Here is a 14634-nt window from a genome sequence, read left to right on the forward strand (position 1 = left end):
CAGGGAGAGAGTAGAGCTTTGCTGTCCACATCTTCAAGGGGTCCCTGGCTGAAAACGATTGCTTTTCCTGAGGCCAGTCTTCTCTCTTCTCTCCACAGCCTTCCCCCTCCCAATGTCCAGTCAACAATGAACAGGGAGTGAGAAAAGCCAGGAGTGGGAGACAGTGGCTTCAAGGGGTCTTTATGGTTTGGCTGTAAGCACTCTCTGGAAAAGGTAGACTGATTCAGATAATATTCATAGATCACACAGTGCTGTTGGATGCTTCAGAAATGGGACTTAGAATTTAAAAAATCTTAGTAGGGTGTGGTGTTACACACTTGTAATCCCAGTACTTTGGAGGCTGAGAAAGGAGGATCACAGGTTCAAGAACAACCTCGGCAAAGTAGCGAGTCTTTCAGCAACCTAGTGAGGCCCTATTTCAGAGTAAACCCCAAAAGGGCTGAGGGGTGTATTTCAGAGGTAGAATGCCCCTTGGCGGGGGGGAATTGTTGTCCAAAAAACATTTAAGGAAATAAAAGAATTATATTTATTTACTTCTTTTTGCAGTGCTGGGGATTGAACCCAGGGCCTTGCATATGCCATGTGAACGCTCTGCCACTGAGCTACACCCAGAGTCCTAACTGAGATATTCAGAAATATTTAACATATCTGAAAATTTTGCCTTGTGCTTAGATTCCCATTACACCCTACAGTGGACCCCATCAACTAATACTGAATTCTTGGCGTGGTACATTCTTAGTGAATACCGTTGGCTGCGGAGGCACCAAGAGAGGTAACTTATCCCAACTCATTCAGTTGGAATGAGCAGTGGGTTCACTTGCATCTTCACACGACCACTGTGTCTCACAGCTCACTGAGGTCTGGGCAGAGCCTCACGCCAGGCCCAGAGCCCTTTATGAAAGGGGACAAAGACTCCCAGGGGATGAAGATTCAAAGAAAAATTTTCATTTTTTTCTAATTCATTTTTTATTGGGTGCATTGTAATTTTTTATCATTATAGGGCACAGAATATTAGAAAAAAAATGCATACACACAAGTCTTGTTGCCCTCCCCACCGGTTTCCCCTTCCTCCCTCACCCCACACGTCTTTTGACACTGGGGATTGAACCCAGGACATTGTACTGTCAAAGAGAGAGCTTTGCCGCTGACCTATATCCCAGCCCAACCCCACAAGCCTTTGAGATTGGAATCGGCAACTTTGCATGTGCTCAAAGCATTATCTCAACTACTGCATTCTTTATTATTTCATCCCTCCCATCACCTTGGTCACTCCTCCGAAGTCTCTGCTCATCTATCTGATGTTGCCCTTGTTTCCAAATATGATCATATTTCTAAAAATTTCTAATTGAAATGTTTGCCGTGATAAGAGTTTTTTTTTTTCTGACTTGGAAACTAATTTATATGGAAAAAAAACTTACAAAGACATGAGCATTAGATCCTATTTAGTCGTTAACTTGGCAACTCACCATGACTGGAAAGACTGAAAGTGGCCCTAGGCAAGCAAACCCAGGACCACGTGTGTAGTTAGGGCTCCTGGTAGATCAAAAGCTCGTGAGAGCACTTGAGTCCTTTGGACATCTTGATGTATTAGTCCCCATGGAGTACTAATAATTCTTATATTAAAAAAGGAAGAAACAATATAGATATGATCTCCAAATGTATTGCTCACTGAGGAACAATAGATTGAATTTCACACCTCAATTGTACTAAGAACATCTGTTTCTCTCCAGGATACTGTGAAAGCTTTCTATTTGTTTATGGGTTTGTTTTTTTTTTTTTTTTTTTTTTTTTTTTTTTGTGTGTGTGTGTGTGTGTGTTTGGTACTGAGAATTGAACCCAAAGGCTTTTTACCTTCGATACACCACCCCCAGCCTTATTTTATTTTTTATTTTGAAACAGGGTTTCACTAAATTTCTGAGGACCTCACTAAGTCCTTAAACCTATGATCCTCCTGTCTCAGCTTCCCATGTACTGAGATAAGAGATGTGTGCCACCATGCCAGCCAGCACTCTCTTAATATACAATTTCTTCCAGGCTAGGCATGAGAGTTTATGTTTATGATTATAGTACTTTAGAGGCTGAGACAGGAAGATTTTGCATTTGAGCACAGCCTTAGCAATGTAGTGAGACTCAACAACCTAGTGAGACTCTGTTTCAAAACAAAAAATAAAAAGGCCTGGGGGTGTAGCTTGATGGTAGAATGCCCTTAGGTTCAATCCCCAGAACCACACACAAAATATTTCTTCAAAAAAATCCTGTTGATCATCTAAGTTGCATCATACTACTTCTCTGCTCCAGACCCTCCAGCAATTCCCATTTCCTGAAGATCAAAAGACTAAGTCATTCTAAACATGTAGAAGAGCCGGGCGTGGTGGCGAAGGCACGCTTGTAATCCCAGCATTTGGGAGGCTGAGACCGGAGGATCTCGGTTTGCGGACAGCCTCAGCTACTTAGTGAGGCCCTCTGCAACTTAGTGAGACCCTGTTTCAAAATAAAGAATAAAAAATAGGGCTGGGGGTGTAGCTCGGAGGGAGAATGTCCCTGAGTTCCATCTCCAGTACAAAAACAAAACAAAACAAAAAACAACCATGTAGAAGGCTCAGTATGATCTGCAACCCTTCTCTCTCTCTCTTTTGTGTGTGTGTGTGTGTGTGTGTGTGTGTGTGTGTGTGTGTGTGTATAGAATCTGGGGGCATTCTACCTCTGAGTTACACCCCTGCCTTATTTTATTTTTTAGTTTGAAACAGGGTCTCACTAAATAGCTGAGGCTGTGCTGGGACCTATGATCATTCTGTCTCAGCCTCCCAAGTGCTGAGACAGAGTGTGCACCATCACGCCCGGCCTCGTTGTCTCTTACCTCTTAGCGCTTCTCTCCTCTCCACTCCCTTGCCTCCAACTGTTCTGACCTCCCTGTTGTTCCTCCAGTGTACCAGGCCTATTTTTGAATCAGGGTCCAACTGTTCTCTTTGTTTAGAACAGTCTAGAATATTCTACACCTGGATATCCACATCACAAGCTTCTTCAGCTCCCTTAAGTCTGCTTAAATGTCACCTTCTCAATGAACTGTATTTATTCATTCATTCCTTTGTATGTGTGTATGTATGTGTGTATGTGGTATGTATGTGTGTGTGTGTATGTGTGTGTGTGTGTGCGTGCGTGCGTGCGTGTGGTACTGGGGATTAAACCTATGGCATTCTACCTCTGAGCTACATCCCCAGCCCTATTTGTGTGTGTGTGTGTGTGTGTGTGTGTGTGTGTGTGTGAGTCTGGGGATGGAACCCAGAGGCATTCTACCTCCAAGCTACACCCCCTACCCTATTTTCTTATTCTTTATTTTGAAACAGGGTCTCGCTGAGTTGCAGAGGGCCTCACTAAGAACCTGAGGCTGTCCACGAACCGTGATCCTCCAGTCTCAGCCTCCCAAATGCTGGGATTACAAGTGTGCGCCACCATGCTCAGCTCCCCAGCCCTATTTTATTCCTTTTCTTTTGGTGCTGGGGATTGAGCCCAGGGCTTATGCAGGTTAAGCATACACTCTACCACTGAGCTACAGCCCCCACTTATTCTTTTTATTTTGAAACGGGGACTCACTAAGTTGCTCAGGCTGGCCGCAAACCTATGATTCTTCTGTCTCATTCTCCTTTTTTTTTTTTTTTTTGGTGGTGGTACTGGGGTTCCTGGAAGCCCTTCTACCTCTTGGCTACACTCCCAGACCTATTTTATACTTTTTATTGTTTCAAAATAAGAATAATAATAATTTAAAAAGTAGGGCTGGGGGTATAGCTCAGAGGTAGAACGTCCCTGGGTTCCATCCCCAGTACCTCAAAAAAAAAAAAAAAAGACTAAATTTCCCAAATTATCTAGAACTAACCTACCAGAAATCTCATCATCTTTCATTTTTCTTCACGTAATTGTTCATTCTTTCTTTTCTTCTCCCTCTCTCCCCCCCCCTCTCTCTTTATTTTGGCACCTTGAAGCTTCACCCTCAGACCTTTTTATTTTTTCATTTTGAAACAAGAGTCTTGCTAGGTTGCTGAGAGTCTCAATAAACTGCTGAAGCTGGTCTTGTGTCGGGATCCAGCCCGACAGCAGCGGGGCTTGGAGAGATGATGAGTACCAGCGGCCCGATCACCACACGGAGCCGGGAGATAAGTCAAGCAAGATCTCATTTATTTCTCTCCAAGCAATCATATATATAGCACCAAACCACGAGGGGAATTCCCATGGGAAATAGCCTTAGCCTATCTGGGATAAAGATCATTAGCACGTAGCTCACAGCCAATCCCAGGCCAGTACATGAGCCATTCATGTGTGTGAAAGCTCCTTTAAAGGTAAAAAAGGAAAAACTGCTCAGTCTCCCCACCCATAATGAATGGGGAAACCACCCACGCCTTCGTAGCTTCCTCCAGGTGCCATCTTACCCCTTTTCTGCTGAATCACTTTACTTAAAGTTTTGCCTTAGGCTGCAGGCCACTCAGGCGAGGGAGGCTGCATCTCCTTAGGCACTGTATGGACACACCCCATCAGTCTTAAACCTGTGATCCTCCTGTCTCAGCCTCCCAAGTAGTGGTAGGTGTGTACTACCATGCCTGGCTTAGTAGTAATTTCTCAAGATGCCATATGACCATTTGCTTTCCTTGAGAGGAAATGTTGATCTTGTACTTAAAGTACCCTCTGCTGAAATAGGAAACAGTAGAATTCTTGTGACTGATCAAGAGTCAGGAAATGGAAAATTGAAATTTAATATTTAACCTTTAGAGAATGAGGAGCTATGAGTCAAGGCTTTCTTTACATTGTCTAAATCCTCAAAGTGCCACTCCAATAGGGGGCTAATATCCAGAATATACAAAGAGCTCAAAAGACTCTGCACTAGCAAATCAAACAACCCAATCAAGAAATGGGCAATCGAATTGAATAGACACTTCACAAAAGAAGAGATACAAATGGCCAATAGATTCATGAAAAGACGTTCTTCATCACTAGCCATCAGGGAGATGCAAATCAAAACTATGCTGAGATTCCATCTAACCCCAGTCAGAGTGGCAAGCATAAAGAAATCAAACAACAACAAATGCTGCTGAGGATGTGGGGAAAGAGGAACTCTTTTGCACTGTTGGTGGGAGTGCAAACTAGTTCAGCCGCTATGGAGATCAGTGTGGCGATTCCTTAGAAAACTGGGAATAGATCTACCATACGATCCGGCTATACCACTCCTGGGTATTTGGCCAAAGAGGTTGAAATCAGAGAACTACAGTAACATATGCATACCCATGTTCATAGCAGCACAATTTGTAATAGCCAAAATTTGGAAACAACCTAGGCCTCCATCAACAGATGAATGGTTTGCAAAGTTATGGGAAATACACACAATGGAATTCTATTCAGCTATAAAGAAGAACAAAAATCACGTTGAAACGGGGGTTTCTTGAGAGGAAACCTGGCGAGTTCTTGTCTGCAGTGAGAGAAGAATGACACCACAGACCTCAGGAAGGGGAGTAAAAGGTTTATTGGAAGCAGCAGGGAATGGGGCAAGGGTGGCTGAACACCCCCAAAGGGGCTGGAACTCTGGGTCCAGCAGCTGCCTTCAGGACAATACTTGAAAGTAGCCCAAGCCAAATTGCCTTCAGGTGCAGGCTGCTTTCTTCCAGAGTCCACTCGATCTGCCAGAAGGGAATAGAGAAAAGTGGCCGAACACCCGATAGGGGCGATCGGAACTCCGGGGTCCAGTAGCTGCCTTCAGGGTCACTACCCGAGTGTCGCCCGAGCCAAGTGCCCATCAGTTGCAAACTACTTTCTCCCAGAGTCCACGTGATCTGCCAGAAAAGAGGTACAGGTCACCCTTAGGGGCCTGGCCAACCATGATGTCCAGCAGAGGCCTTCAGGTCACTACTCGAGAGTGGCCCGAGCTACGTGCCCTCAGATGCACTCTGCCTTCTCTCAGGGCCAACACAACCTGCTAGAGAGAGAACAACTCCCCAAAAGGGGAGGGGGTCCCGAGTGGGAAAGTCCCCCCTTTGTCATCCAGTCAGGCCTTGCCTGACCGCTAGCAAGTCCGTTTTGGTTAGGGTGACTTTGGGATTCCAAGGAGAATTTGCATAGGGTATTTGCAAGTCCTTTGAAGGGTCTTCTCTCAGAAATGCCAGACTTACTGGGTGGGTTTGTTGATTAGTAAACAGATGGTTTTGTGAAGCTCTGGCCTTCTTATCTCTGAGCCTTTGGAGTTTCAGGCATTTGTCGCCCCTCAGGAAACTCAGGAAACTCAGAAAATTAACTTTTTTCTACCTAGGCCTTTTCCCTATCTGCCTATTTCTTTTCTATCTCCTCAATGAAGATGGAAAGTGCTGGAAAGCATTATGTTAAGTGAGATCAGCCAAACACAGAAAGAGAAGGGACATATGTTTCCTCTAATATGCCCAAACGAGTGAGCATTGGGGATACCAGAGGGACTCCAGATAATGGAAGGGAAATCTCAGCAAAGTTTGAATGGAAAGCTAAGAGAGAAAGGAGGCTGAAATTGATTGATGAGGGGCCACTTCCAAATAGGTGTAAAAGTACAAATATAGCAAGGTTAGCCTGGGTATTAATTGTCAGGAGGGGGGAAGGGAAAACGAGGGCGGGGGAGAGGGCACCAAATACAGATTAAATGTATAACATTTAGCTGGGCGTGGTGGCGCACGCTTGTAATCCCCGTGCTTGGAAGGCAGAGACAGGAGGATCGCGCAGGTTGAAGTCAGCCGCACGCTGGCTTAGGACCTGTTTCCAAATAAAAATGTAAAATAGGTCTGGGAGTGTAGCTCGGAGGCTCAAGGGCTTCCAGGAACCCCAGTACCACCACCACCACCACCAAAAAAAAAAAGTATAACATTTACTTTCAATAAAAAATATAAAAATAAATAAAAATAAATAAATCCTCAGTGACTTGCAATTGACTCTTATACCTTAAAGGACTAAAAACTTGATTTCTAAATTCTTTTTTTTTTTTAGTACTGGGGATTGAACCCAGGGGCATTCTACCTCTGACTTACATCTCCAGCCTTATTTGTTTGTTTGTGTGTTTGTTTATTTATTTATTTTTGGTGGTACAGGGGGGTGGAATACATCCCCAGACCTATTTTATATTTGTTTGGAAACAGGGTCACACTAAGTTGCTGAGAGCCTCACTAAGTACCTGAGGCTGGCTTTGAACCTGTGCAATCCTCCTGTCTTAGCTTCCCAAGTGCAGGGATTACAAGCATGCTCCACCATGTCCTGCTCCAGCCTTATTTTTTATTCTTTATTTTGAAACAGGGTTTCACTAGGTTGCAGAGGGCCCAACTAATTAGCTGAGGCTGTCTGTGAACCTGCTATCCTCCTGTCTCAGCCTCCCAAGTACTGAGATTACAAGCATACAGCACCATGGCCGGCTCTAAATTCTTTTTTTGTTTGTTTGTTTCAAGGATAGAAATGTTTATTTAAAATGGGATAAAATGCACAGATTGGTTAAATGAGAAGCCCATTTCCATTTCAGCTAAACCCAGTAATTCTGCTCGTGGTTTGAGTTTTTCCCTCTCAAAATTCATGTTGAAACTTAGTCCTCAAAAGAGGTAGGGCCTTTAGAGAAGCCTAGGAAGACGGCCTGGGCCCTACCTTAGTGAATACTAGCACCCTTTAGAAATAGGCTGGAGTACTTGCCTATTTCTACCTAGTTCCCTCCCCATTCTCTTTGGGCAGATGAGGAAGATACAGCAAGAAAACATCTCTTAGAATTGGGAACCAGCCGGGCGTGGTGGCGCACGCTTGTAATCCCCGCACTTGGGAGGCAATAACAGGAGGATCACGCGGTTCGAAGCCAGCCTCCCTGGCTTAAGAGACCCTGTTTCCAAATAAAATATAAAACAGGTCTGGGAGTATAGCCTGGGGAAGGGTTCCGTCCCCAGTACCACACCCCCCCCAAAAAAAAAGTGGGAACCAGGACACCAAACAAGCTAGCACCTTGAAGTTGGGCTTCCCAGTCTCCAGAGCAGTGAAAGATGAGTTGTTATGTACAAATCAGAGTCTGTAGTAGGATATTATAGGACAAAGACAAATGTTCTTACACATTGGTTTTCTGAGCCCTGTTCCATTAGTGGTTAAAGACATTCAGAACTAGTAACTAACTCATTCAGAACAGGATGCTTTTAAGCAGTAAGCTTCACAGGCAAGCTCCTGATCCTTAAAGCTAGCTATTTACAATATAGTCGAGAGGATGTTACTTATGTAACAGATGACCTTCCGCTTACTTTTGTATATCTTTTCCCCATGGTGATTTAGATCATCTTCAAATCAGTATAAATATTTCATAAGTAAGATTTAGCCATTTTTAACCTATTGAGTACACTTGAGGCACAATTGCCAGAGCCAACCGGCAAGAGCACGGGTTCTGAAGTGAGGATGGAGAATTTTAAAGTCTAACGTGGAGGAGCCTCCAGCCTACTATCTCTACTGGCCGACCCCTGTTCGTGGGTCAACATTTCCTACGGGTCGACGACTATGCCTGGGTCAGTATTCTCTATCGCGCAGACACTCCTGGCCAACGCAGCTTCTGGGTCAATCTCGTCTTTATTGTGCCGACGCCGACCTGTTTTTCCAGAGGTATTTATACACAGCTACAGGTCAATCAGCATTCCCATGCTACCACCACCAGAATACAATAAAGACCAATACAAAACACACACATTACAGATAGGCCTATCAGTACCCTCGTGTCATCACCACCTGATCCTCTCTCAGACCTCTTTGAACTTTCCATAACCCCAAACCTTGTTGACTCTGGGCGAAGGACAGTCAGCTGAGTCAGAGACACCAATCTAGGGGAAGGCCTTAATGGCGCCCAACACACAATAAGCTGATCAGCAATAAAAATACTAAATGTGAATGGACACAGCCAACTGGGACACAGTTAGAAATCTTGCTTTAGCCGGGCGTGGTGGCGCACGCTTGTAATCCCAGCATTTAGGAAGCAGAGACTGGAGGATCACGTTCGTGGGCAGCCTCAGCTACTTAGTGAGGCCCTCTGCAACTCAGTGAGACCCTGTTTCAAAAAATGAAAAAGACTAAAAATTAGGTATGGGGGGTGTAGCTCAGAGGTACAATGCCCCTGATTTCCATCCCCTGCCACACACACACACACACACACACACACACACACACACACACACATCTTGTTTTAACTATTTCTTTAGGGGAGAAGACACAATGCTTCTACTCATTAACACCATTTTTATAGCCTAGGGGATTTTATTTATTTATTACACCTATTATGCCATGAATTCCTAGGGAATAGGTTCCAGCAGCTCAGGCTTTTTTCCATTGGTTCTCACAAAGTGAGCTTCTCTGGATGGAGCAGGCTGGCGCTTCAGCTGAACCCAGCTGCCTTTCTCTTGGGCTTCTTCTTCTGATTATTTTCTTTCACCCGCTTCAGGACTTACACATTTGTTTTCTGAGCTCTTAGTATGCTCAATACGCACGTTAATTCTCTTAGCAAGAATCTTGCCCTTGACTTGCTTGTTTCCCACAATGCCAACAGCATGCTGGGTGACAGTATAGACGCTTCCAGCTTTGCCATGGTAACACTGGTGAGGCATTCCTTTTTGAACAGTACCCATTCCCTTAATGTCGACAATATCACCCTTTTTGTAGATTCACATGTATGCGGCCAAAAGAACAGCTCCGTGTTTTCTAAAAGCCCCAGAAAACATGTATCAGGCTCCTCTCTCTTCCCCTTTGTGTTCCTCATTTTGACAAATTACTGGAAGATGGCGGTGAAAGCCTACATCCTTTCTTTCTTTCTTGTCCTGGAGGTAGAACCCAGAGGTTTCCTACCTCCGGGCTATACTCCCAGACCTATTTTATATTTTATTTGGAAACAGGGTCTCAATAAGTTGCTGAGAGCCTCACTAAGTAGCTGAGGCTGGCTTCGAACCTGTGTGATCCTCCTGTCTCAGCCTCCCAAGCACAGGGATTACAAGCGTGTGCCACCACGCCCGGCTGAAAGCCTACATTCTTAAGGAGTAGAAAAGAGAAAGTCCAGCCAGGCGTGGTGGCGCACGCTTGTAATCCCTGTGTTTGGGAGGCTGAGACAGGAGGATCGCACAGGTTCAAAGCCAGCCTCAGCTACTTAGTGAGGCTCTCAGCAACTCAGTGAGACCCTGTTTCCAAATAAAATACAAAATAGGTCTGGGAGTATAGCCCAGAGGTAGAAAGCCCCCTTGGGTTCCATCCCCAATACCACAAAAATAAAATAAAAAATAAAGAGAAAGTTTTTTGGAAGCCAGTATCCTTTTAGATAAGTTATTTCTGTATCTCTCCAAAAGTGATCTTGCAAAGGGCTAATGATACATAATCAGATTTACAGAGCAACACAATTAATATTATCTCATTTGGTTCTGTTATTATGCTAATCATTATACAGACAAAAATATACTGTTACCATTTTACATCTTATTTGGTTCTGCTAATATCCTTAATGATTATGCAAAGAAAAACATATTGTTGTTCCCATATTTAAAGAAAGTAGCACCAATCCCTCTAGAATCTAGTCCACAAAACAGTGAACCTACCTTCAAACTACCCACTCCCCAGCCCTTTTTATTTTATTTTTATTTTTATTTTTTGTAGTAATGGAGATGAAACCCAGGGGCATTCTACCTCTGAGCTACACTCCCAGCCTTATTTTTTATTCTTTATTTTGAAACAGGGTCTGAGTGGCAAAGGGCCTCAGTAAGTAGCTGAGGTTGTCTGCAAACCATGATCCTCCTGTCTCAGCCTCCCAAAAGCTGGAATTACAAATATGTAATATGTGCCTCCATGCCCGGGTTTATTTTTTATTTTGAAACAGCTGTCACTAAGTTGTGATGCTGTCCTCGAACCTGCCATCCTCCTATCTCAGCTCCTAAGTGCTGCACCAAGCCCAGCTAGAGACCATGGTTTTGTTTTTGGCTTTTTGCAGTACTGGGGATTGAACCCAGAGCTCTGAGCATATTATGCAAGAGCTCTACCACTGAGCTACATTCCCAGCCCCAGATGGGACAGGAAGATAGCAGGTTCAAGGACAGCCTCAGCAAGTAGTGACACTCTCATCAATCTAGTGATACCCTGTTTCAAAATAAAAATAAAATAGGGCTGGAGGTGTAGCTCAGAAGAGGTTGCATGTCCCTGGGTTCAATCCCCAGTAACACCAAAACAAACAAGCCAGGCGCCGTGGTGCAATACCTGTAATCCCAGTCCTTGGGGGCTGACAGGAAGATTGAATGTTCGAGGCATGTCTCAGCTACTTAGTGAAACCCTCAGCAACTTAGCAAGACCCTGTTTCAAAATACAATTATTCTGGGTGTGGTGGCACATGCTTGTAATCCCAGCGTTTGGGAGAAGGAGACAGGAGGTGGGCGGTTCGAGGCCAGCCTCAGCTACTTAGTGAGGCCCTTCGCAACTCACTGAGAACTTGTTTCAAACTAAAGAATAAAAAATAGAGCTGAGGGTATAGCTCAGAGGTAGAATGCCCTTGAGTTCCATCCCTAGTACCGCCAAAAAAAAAAAAAAAATTAAAAGGGCTGGGAATATAGAAATTCCCCCTTCTCCACCCCCAAAAAGGCCTAGAACACTGGCTGGGGGGGCTAAGACTTGGTAGGTACAACTTGCCTATTGAAAGGGCCCACATTGGCTGGGTGCAATTGGGAAACAATCCTATTACCATCTCTTTCTTCAAACATACTCTAAGTATTAGAATTTCTCCTTTCGACTCCTTAAATTGCTTTTTGAACAGGGTCCATAGTTTCCAGAACAATTTTAGTTTCTTTCTTTTTTTTTTTTTTTTACCAGATTGAACCCACCATTCCATTGCCTCATCTCTGTCTTATTCTCTGCTCTCGCCAGAGCTTCCGTGGCTTGGAAGGGGCTGTGAGTGAGACATCTGGTCTGTTCTAGCTCCTTCTCCTCAGGTGCTGTTCTCTTGGCTGCTTTAGGGCTGGGGATGGTGCTGGGGAAGGGACAGTGGTGGGGAGAGAGGAGCAAAGGCTGTCTCTTACAGCTGTGGTGATTTTAGGTTCCTTTTACCCACCTAATCCTTGCCAGGCCTCCACAGGCCGGCTAGTCCACAGAGCGCATTGGTGAGTTCTTGGTGTCCCCATCCCCATGGACGTGCCCTGGTGTCCACAGCCGCTTTCTGTTGAGCTCTATTAACCCAGACTGGCCTCCCTCCCTCCCTCCGGTTCTCCCTTCCCTCTCTCTTTTCTTTTTTCTTTTTTGTGGTACTGGAGATTGAAGCCAGGGGCATTCCACCACTGAGCCACTCCCTGAGCCTTGTTTTTGTTTTGTTTTGTTTTGAAACACTATCTTGCTAGATTGCTAAGAGTCTTGCTACTTGCTAAAGCTGATCTTGAATTTGGGATCCTCCTTTCTTGACCTCCCAAATATTCTATCTCTGAGCTATACTGCTGGCTCACTCGCTCTTCCTTTCTCCCTTTCTTTCTTTCTTTCTTTCTTTCTTTCTTTCTCTTTTTTTCTTTCTTTCTCCTTCCTTCCTTCCTTCCTTCCTTCCTTCCTTCCTTCCTTCCTTCCTCCCTCCCTCCCTCCCTCCCTCCTTCCTTCCTTCCTTCCTTCCTTCCTTTCTTCCTTCCTTTCTTCCTTTCCTCTTTTGGTGCTAGGGATTGAACCCAGGCACATTCTACCTACAAGGTACACCCCTAGCCTGATTTGTTATTCTTTTATTTTGAAACAGGGTCTCACTAAATTGCGGATGGACTCACTAAGTAGCTGAGGCTGGCCGAAAACCCAGATCCTTCTTTGTCAACCTCCCAAGTACTGGGATTACAAGCGTGTACCACCATGCCCGGGTTATTTTATTTATTTATTTATTTATTTATTTATTTATTTATTTGTACCGGGGATTGAACCCAGGGGCATTCTACCTCTGAGGTACACCCTCAGTCCTATTTTTTATTCTTTTATTTTGAAACAGGGTCTCACTGAGTTGTGGAGGGCCTCATTGAGTAGCTAAGGCTGGCCACAAACCTGGATCCTCCTGTCTCCGCCTCCCAAGTACTGGGATTACAAGCCGTGCCACCATGCTGGCTTGGCTCAGAGCTTCTGGATGCCATCTCTGAAGGCGGCTCTTTCCAGCCCTTTACCGTGGAGTCCCGGTACAGGAAATGCCACGCCCTCACTGGAAGTGGAGGGAAGCCCTCTCGTCGCTGCCTGCACCCGCAGGCGCACTGGCAATTCTAGTGAAGCTTCCTGCCCTGGGAGTTTTCCAGGGGAAAGTTAGGCACTAACCCTCTACTTTCATCTTGTCTGACCCAATTTCCTGGAGACATTTTCTTCCCCAAATGTCCTAATGTTCCACTGTGGTAGCAAAACACCCAGCTTCCAGCTGGAAAATAAGATAACAGTCTCCTCTTTTGTAGATGGCACTGATCTGTAATGCACGGGGAGCTTTGATCCCTTGCGATTGAGCCCCCTTCTTTAGATTTGGTGGCGGGAGGGGAAGAATGTTAGAAGGCTTTCTTCTCACACAGAATCTCTTGCTGCCAGGTATCTCATTCATGAATCTCCTCTTACAAGAGTTGGAAATGGACGCGCATGTTGGCTCGTGCCTGTTATCCCAGTGCTTGGGAGGCCGAGGCTGGAGGATCACAAGTTTGAGGATAGCTTCTGCAGCATAGCGAGACTCAGCGCAACCTTATGAGACCCTGTTTCAAAAACTCAAAATAAAAAGGGCTGTGGGTGTCGTTCAGAGTAAAATGCCCCTGGGTTTAATCCCCAGTAAAACACACACCCATCCATCCACCCACACCCACACACACATGAATAATAGTACTAAATTTATTTATTTTTTTATTGTGGTACTAGGGTGGAACCCAGGGGCTTTTCTACCTCCAGGCTATACTCCCAGACCTAGTTTATACTTTATTTGGAAACAGGGTCTCACTAAGTTGCTGAGAGCCTCACTAAGTAGCTGAAGCTGGCTACTTGTGGGATCCTCCTGTCTCCCAAGTGAGGGGATTACATGTGCTCGCTGCCACGCCCAGCTCTAATTTTTTTTTTTTATAGCCATTACAATTTTGGGTGGGGTACTGGCATTAAACCCAGGGGCATTCTACCCCCAAAGTATATCTCTAGCCCTTTTTGTTTTTTATTTTGAAACAGTGTCTTACTAATATTCTTTCAAAATAAGCTTAGCTAATCACACTTGGTGGCCTGTGCATATAAACCCAGTACTTGAGAGGATGAGCCAGGAGGATTGCAGGTTCACAGCCAGCCTCAGAAACTTAGTGAGGCCCTCCGCAACTTAGCAAGACCTTGTTTTAAAATAAAAAACACAGGGCTGGGGTAGAATGCCTCCAAGTTCAATCTCCAGTACTACAAAAACAAAACAAAACAGGAGAGACTTCCGGGAAGATGGCGACCGAGAAAGGCGGGGCTTAAGAGCCCCGCTAACAACTAACCTCCATTACCACAAAATCAGCGCCTTTCATAGCCAGAAAACACCATCACCAGAGTAACAAAAAAATCACCAGCCCCAGAGAGGAGGGGAACTCAGAACAGAGCTCAGAGCCACAGAGGAGATACATCAGCCTCATGCCCGAGGATGCGGCAGCAGTGCCATACTGCCGGCGGCAG

The 14634-nt window shown here is 44.9% G+C and overlaps 1 pseudogene across 1 annotated transcript; it reads right to left on the minus strand.

Moving 5' to 3' along the window:
• Positions 1–9275: 9275 nt before the first annotated feature.
• LOC308265449 (large ribosomal subunit protein eL21-like) lies at positions 9276–9754 on the minus strand (annotated as a pseudogene). Its single transcript has one exon. The product of its transcript is annotated as a large ribosomal subunit protein eL21-like (transcript).
• Between the last annotated feature and the right edge of the window lie 4880 nt (positions 9755–14634).

The sequence above is a fragment of the Muscardinus avellanarius genome, assembly GCF_963383645.1.
Source record: "Muscardinus avellanarius genome assembly, chromosome: 7".
NCBI classification, from domain to species: domain Eukaryota; kingdom Metazoa; phylum Chordata; class Mammalia; order Rodentia; family Gliridae; genus Muscardinus; species Muscardinus avellanarius.